The 7,353-nt window shown below is 44.9% G+C and overlaps 1 protein-coding gene across 2 annotated transcripts in view; it reads left to right on the top strand.

The window, feature by feature from the left end:
- The first annotated feature begins 1,215 nt into the window (after window positions 1-1,215).
- adcyap1r1b (adenylate cyclase activating polypeptide 1b (pituitary) receptor type I) overlaps window positions 1,216-7,353 on the top strand; it is a 23,922-nt gene continuing 17,784 nt past the window's right edge. Inside the window, exon 1 of one of the 2 annotated variants that reach the window (XM_069152925.1) lies at window positions 1,216-1,562. The gene's annotated coding sequence lies outside the window, so the exon portion shown is untranslated. The remainder of the gene's footprint in view (window positions 1,563-7,353) is intronic. The other variant, XM_069152926.1, reaches the window with a different exon arrangement.

Here is a 7,353-nt window from a genome sequence, read left to right as displayed (position 1 = left end):
AGTAGTACGAGAATTTGGATTCCCAACAGAGACGCACAACCACGTTTTGCAGACTGGATTGTGCATCAATTTAAAGTCCAAAATTAAGGTAAAAAAAACAAAAAAAGGGACTTTATGGGAAGAGATGAACATTATTCTTCCACAAAAAAGGTGTTTTATTGATGACGGGTGGATAGAAGTGTTCAAACGGTCCTTTAGGATCTAACAAACCTATATTTGTTGCTTAATAACTCCACAGAACCAGCGAATCTCAGAATAACATTTAGTTTTTTAAATTAAACATTTTATTGGTGTGTGTCTCACGGGTGAAATACAAGTTTATAAAAGTTGATTACTTTTTTTTGTTGGAGAAAATGTTTTTTGTGTACTTGTAAACAAACTGTCGAACGAACCGTCTCTGTGTTTTTCTTTTAGTAAAACTAGTAGAGTCGAGTTTCCAAGGTAATATAAAAGCTCCCCACAGATATGCTGAACATGTTGACTTTCAGATGCCTCACATTTTAATATTTCTATTTCCAAGGGCTGAATAAAGCAGGGTTTCCACTCCCAAGTCAAATATCAAATTCTCTGACTTTCACTGACTAAAAAGCTCCATCACCTTTAATAAACAGAAAAACAATCCATTTGTGCCACTATTGAAATAAATGGAATCTAAATACTGGTCGCAGAGGCAAATCATTTATCCAACATGAATGGTAATTAGCTCGCAGCCTAAAGAACTAGATTTTCAATTTCTGTCATTGAGCACTGATGCCACCAAACTTACATCAATCAACTCAAAGAAAAAAAATCAAGTCCCCGAATCTCCCTGTCAGGGAAAGAGTTTTTAAAGTTCCCTGATATTCGCTGTCCGTAGTCCTGAACTCTGTTATGATTCTGATGAGCTATTTATGACTGACACACACACACACACACACACACACACACACACACACACACACACACACACACACACACACACTGGCCGCATGTTCCAGCACATCACACCCAGATCATTTTCCGTGTTGAATCTGTGTGTGACTGGATTATTTAACAAAACTCGTTTATGTCTCATATCTATCACGAAGAAAATGGATTTGTGCTTCATTGCGCGCATGTGTGTGTGTGTGTGTGTGTGTGTGTGTGTGTGTGTGTGTGTGTGTGTGTGTTTGTGGATGAAAGAGGAACGATGAGTGTGTGTGTGAGAGAGAGAGAGAGAGAGAGAGAGAGAGAGAGAGGGTTAGTTGAAATGCGCGGCGCATTCTTGTGTGGAGGACGAAGCGAGCAGCCATCCGTCCATCCGCAGGGCAGCTCGAGACTGTCAACACTTCCAACGACACCAAAAGGACATCTTTTATTTCTGCATTTTTCACTGCCGCGCGAGACCAGACTGACGCATCCTTCCAGGTGTACCCCCCCCCCCCCCAAAAAAAAAAAAACAAAAAAAAAACTAAACTGCATTTCGGCTGGAAGTTGGAGTCGCCCGGAGCCGTCTTTGGACCATCTTCAGCTCGGCGAGGCTCGAGGAGCGGCAGCGCATTTTGGAGCGCGTCGATTGAAAGAAATAAAAATAATAAACAATGGTAAGATTTGTTGAAAGATGGATGAATTCAGAGTTCGCGTGGTCTCGAATTAAAAGCAGCGCGCGGGGTTGTTTTTGACGTCCGGGGAGGGATGCGAGGCGGTGCAGTGTAGAGAGGGGAGGAGAAGGGAGAAAAAAAAGGAAGCATGCCGGGATCTTGCGGCATGTGTCGGCTGATCTCGGTGAGGAGGTGCCTTCACCCCCAATCAGCGCACGGTTTGCACAATTACTGCAAAACGGGGGCAGCGTGAAGCGTTTTTAGTGAGATGACAGAAAGGCTGCAGGAAACATGCATGTGGACTATTTCTGTCCATACCACGAGATTGTGCGTTTAAAGACTTCAAATGAAGTCATTTTAATGCTTCTATGCTGGGTGTGTTTTATCAGACGGAGGTGTCAGCTTTCCTGCTACGTCTGTATGTCAGTCAGTCACACGTGGTGCAGCAGGCCTGCAGGAATCCAGTTTTATGTGTTAAGGTTGCAGCATCTTGTTTCTAGCTGAAGATCTATTGCATCCGGGCCTTTTCGGGGGTTAAAAGCTGCATGACCTTGTGTTGCATCGTCCCGTCACTGAATCCCAATCGTAGCTTTCTCTTCTCCCCCACTCTTGTTTTTGGTTTTTTGTTTAAAAGCAAAGCTCCCTCCAGTCACAGCCGGCCTCCTTATGAGGGTTTCACTCTTACGAATGTTTACGTCTCACTTGAGAGAGAGAAAAGGAAAGAAAGTGTGTGTGTGTGTGTGTGTGTGTGTGTGCACATCGATAACAACAGAGGTTCACGCTGAGCTATTTGTTTACATTTCTGAATGCTCAGCTGCAGCCTCATTCATAAAGAGCGATGAATGAGTGGCACATCCGCCCTGGATCCTGATTACAGGCCGGACAGGTGCTATAAGTTCTCTTCTGCACACACACACACACACACACACACACACACACACACACACACACACACACACACTGTGGGATGCTGTTTAAATGTGAGAGCTGGTTTATCCCCAAAAGACAACTTTGTTTGTAGTTTGATGTTTTTGTCTAATTTTCACAGTTTCCATCTGGATCCTGTTTGGATTTGCTCGACAAACATCGATAAATACGTCATTTAAAGATGTTAAAAAAAAAAAACCAACAACACATAAGTGCACGAAGTATGACCGAAGAGCGGTTTTCTCTCGCCTGCCAGATCTCGGCGTTGCTGACATTTAAATGGCCCGATTAGCCTCGTTGTGTTGGCTGGCCCGAGCAGCGGAGGAGCGAGGAGGAGGAGGAGGAAGGGGAGGAGGGGGGGAGGGGGGGGAGGACGACATTAGGCATCAGGCCCAGTCTCAGCACGGCAACCTTGTAACACACCCAGTATCCTGCATGAGCCGAGGGTCGTTTAGTCACATCGAGGAGATCCAGCTCTGGATGCAAGAGGTCGCACGTAATGAGGACTAATGTGAGCGTTTACCCTTTAAACTTCCCTCTGTGGGCTTTTTAATGTGTTCTGGTGCATGTTGGTCTTTGTCTGCGGTTGATGCTGATGATGATCGCGGGCGGAAAAGACTTCACGTTTCTCTGCCGTCACACATTTACCCCCAAAATGCAGCCGTTAAACTTCATCATTTTGACTCAAATTTAACATAAAAGTCAGATTTTTCCATCGCCACATTTTGCCACCGGCGGAGTTTATGAAGTCCTATTATCATGTTAATATTTATATAACTGAAAGATGATTGTTGAGATCACTACAAAGAGGTTTTGGAAGCAGTCAGATGAGCCAAAAGAGCTTCATTCCTTCTCGAGAATTTAATTTTAATTTGTTTTTCTTGGCAGGCTCTGCTGCTTGCATTAAATTACATCTCATTGTTTTGGCATTAATGTGTTCGCAGAAACACTCACGCTGAGCACACCCTGCGTTAATTGATTTAGTGAACAGAATCAAATTAAAGGAAAGACGCAGCAATAATTTAACGCTTGTTGTAGGAAACCAGAGGGGCTCAAATTCTGTCCTGTGAAGGGACAAAATAAATATTTGGAGCAGGAAGTGACCATATTTGGACGAGCTGGGGGAGGAGCCAGCGGTGGATCTGACTGATCTGATTGGAAACCTGACGATACTACGTCCCGCCCACCGATAGCTGTAACCTGACTGCACCACAGGCCTGTCAATCAAACAGACCCCCCCCCCCCCCCAAAAAAAAAAATGGACTGAGAATTTCATGAGAGAAATTGAATGGGAGTCAATGGAAACCGGCGCTTTTTGAAGCCAACCTCTAGTGGCACTCGGTGGTATTGCAGCTCGAGGCCCAAAGAACACTTTTATATGCAGTCAATGTGTGGAACAAGAACAAGGAAGGTGTGGCTAAAAACTCATCGTACGTTTACACAGGAGCTTCACCGAGGGCAAGTTAGCCTTTTTTTTTTCTTCACGTTGACGCGGTTGCGGAGCGGAAAAAGCTGGGCGTCGTGTTCTGGTCGCAGCTGCTAGTGAGTCCAAGGGGAGGAGACATTTACGGCCCTTGCGTGTGGTGACATCTCCGATCATCGTAGCGTCGTGAACAGTAAACCCCGCTACAGTAGATCTTTGACCCGAGCGTCGGTCCAGATCTGGAGCGGGGCCGTCAGCTCCGAGGAGATCGCTCGGTCGTCACGGCGACTGGGTCTCGTTGAGAACCAGAGCAGAGAGGATGCATTCGTCCTGCTGCCGAGTCTTTCTCTGTGTCAAATGCGCCGCATACGATACGAGAGGTCGTCTCGTCTCCGCTTGTTTACTCGTGTTTTTCTCGCCGTGCATCGGAATAAGTCAAAACTTCTTATCATTGTAAACCTTTGGGTCGATAGAGCTTTGATCAGCTTGTGACCTGGTTTGCTTCGTGTATATCTGACTGTGGCTGCTGAGAAAAAACAGTCCAATACTGCTGTTTTTTTTCTAGTCTGTAACAAACACACATTTCCCAGAAGCCCGAGGTGTTCGTGGAATAAGTGTCACAACAGCCGAGACGCGAGTCCGTGACCGGGTCGAGCGGTCGCGACTCGCTCAGATGTGTTTTTGTAAGAACAGGAGACGCCGAGAGGACCGAACACCTTTTTAGAGATTTGTAAAAAAGCTGAAAAAATTGTTTGAAAAGAGCGTCAGTGGTGGAAAGTACTTGTAATTAGGTACATTTACTGCGCTTAGTACTTCAGTAGAGTTTCGAGGGACTTGTATTTCTCAGGTAATTCCTTCTCATGCAGTACTTTCTCCTCCATTACATTTATCTGACAGCTTTAGTTACTTTTCAGATGCAGATTTGACACAAAACCTAATTTTAAAACACAACAGATGTTTTTGTAGTCGGGTCCATTTCAGATGTGTCCGACAAACTAGAATTTTTTTCACCTCCAAACTTCTACTTTCATTTCATTAGACGTTCAAATGAGCCAAATATCTCAGCAAAGCTTATGCATCTATACTTCACCTTGTTTTTACTGCCGTCTGGTAAAAATGCATTCCTACTGCCAGAAGGTGGCGGTAATTCACCTAAAAGCTGTTCACCAAACGCTATGGCAGAGTAGTCAAATCCTCACGTTTTACGGCACTACTGATTACTAATGGTTCGACTTTCCGCTGATGGCTGACCGTTGTCGTCCGACCGTCCCACGACTGAAAGCAGCGACGACATGAACACCTCAAGACGAGCCGATTTTCAAAATAAAAGCACCGGCGCTTCCATTTATTGGTGTAAACCAACTCGAGTGTTTGAGCATGTTAAAGCCACCAAATAGGCAATTTATTTTTGTGAACAAGAATAATCAGAAGAAAAAGAATAATAACTCCTTGCATTACAATCGGGCTTTCGCACCAGTCGGTGCTCGGGCCCTAATAAATCGGAAAATGTTATACTTGTAGAATTTCTAACAATTAAAAATCACATTGAAGATCGAATTGGCTCGATAATTTTGAAGCTGGAGAAATTAATATCTTCCACTTCTGTCGAATACAAAATCATCGAGCCGCTCCTTGGTGCTTCAAATCTTTCCGTCCTCGTCAAGTTGCGAAGGGATTCACGGAGGATCGGGATGTTTTACGGCTCTTGGTTTTTCTGTCTCTTGAGGACGTTCTTTTAACCGTCTCTTTTATTTATTTATTTGTTTTACTTAAAAGCATCTTTAGTTTCAGTCCCGTGACTGCGCGGCGCCCCAAATGAATTGTGGGGGAAAGAAAACGGGACATAATGGGGAGCGAGAAAAAAACCGGGGCAATTTTTATATACTCTCTTCCCTCCTTTCTCTGCCACGGTAAAATGTGACCCCCCCCCCCCCCCCCACCCACACAGACAGACAGACACAAAAAATAATGAAGACTAAGTCGTGTCTGTGTATATTAATTCCTCCCATAATTCCTTGGGGCTAAATATAGAGCCGCAGACTTGAGTGACTCACTGTGATATTCGGTGGGAATTAGACGGTCCGGAGCTGGATTAACACATTCAGATGATGAATTTCCGAACAGCGGAGGAGACGGGAATTTTTTTTTCCTGAAGGAAAAGCGACGAGTGCTCACGAGACGAGAGGCAAGAGTTTAGGGGTTAAGGGTCGACTTTTGGGGAGGAAGGGAGGCGGGGTTCGGGGTGGGGGGCTTTCTTTCCTGCTTCCCGTCGAACGATGCGACTCATCGCAGTTTTCAAAGCGTTTCTCTCGGCAGTGCGGCAGGTGAGCGATCATTAGGAAAACCCTCTCGCTATCTCCTTTTTTATTCCTGAGAGAAACTGATTCCTCTCTTTTTTTATTCCTTTCTTATTCCTCTCGAGAGGAATCAGTTTCTTTTTAACACAAAACGCCCACTCGCGACGAAGCTCGCTCCTCTTTTCTACTTTTTAACTCCTTCATTTTCATCCTCCTCCACCTCCTCCTCTTCCTCCTCGTGTTTATTTACAAACCTAAAAGTGCAGACGGGTGTCCGTGATGTGTGCATGTTTAGTTTGGAGTAACATGCCTGTGTGTGTTTGTGTGTTTCCTTAATTAAGTGTGTGCTCTTTAGACAGAGCATCAAACATTACACACACTCAGGCTGACAGTGTTGAACATGAAAGCCGCTGAGACTCATTAAGCCACTGATTACAGCTCGGGGAGGAGGGTACCAAGCAGCTGCTGAGCTAACACACACACACACACACACACACACACACACACACACACACACACACTGCAAACCTAGGTGCATCCATGTTCAACCATGTGTGTGTTTTTAGCTCGGAGTAATTCTTATTTAAACAAACGCTTGGCGACGTATTGTTGATGTCATCTCGAGTCAGATTCGATTGTTTTCACTGTGCAATCGACACTTCTGGGTGTGACCGAAGGTACTAAAAACATTAGATACGATTCATCCGCGACTCCCCCTGCTGGCCACTGTTTGCATTACATCATCATCCATGCCACATCAAATCCAGAAAGGTACTCGATGCCAAAAGCGAGTAAAATCGAGTAGAGTATCACCATCAGTGGAAATATGGCTAAACCAAGTGTCAAATCAACAGTGACGTCACCCGTCGGTTTGTGAACGTTATGAAGCCTCCAGTCCAGATTCTGTCCGTCACCATCTTTGCTGGGGGAGGAGCCAGCGGTGGATCTGACTGATCTGATTGGAAACCTGACGATACTACGTCCCGCCCACCGATAGCTGTAACCTGACTGCACCACAGGCCTGTCAATCAAACAGACACGTCCCCAAAAACAGGTGTTCTTGAATCTTCTTTTCTAATGAATGAGGGATTATTTTCAGATGGACCTCCAGAAAACTAATAAGAAGGAGTGACTTTAGCTAACAACA

This window comes from Embiotoca jacksoni, unplaced genomic scaffold (genome assembly GCF_022577435.1).
Source record: "Embiotoca jacksoni isolate LCO1_2020_lvr unplaced genomic scaffold, fEmbJac1.0.p SCAF_19, whole genome shotgun sequence".
In the NCBI taxonomy this organism is placed as follows: Eukaryota; Metazoa; Chordata; class Actinopteri; family Embiotocidae; genus Embiotoca; species Embiotoca jacksoni.
Note: the sequence above shows the minus strand (reverse complement) of the source record. Positions and strands in the feature narration are given on the sequence as shown.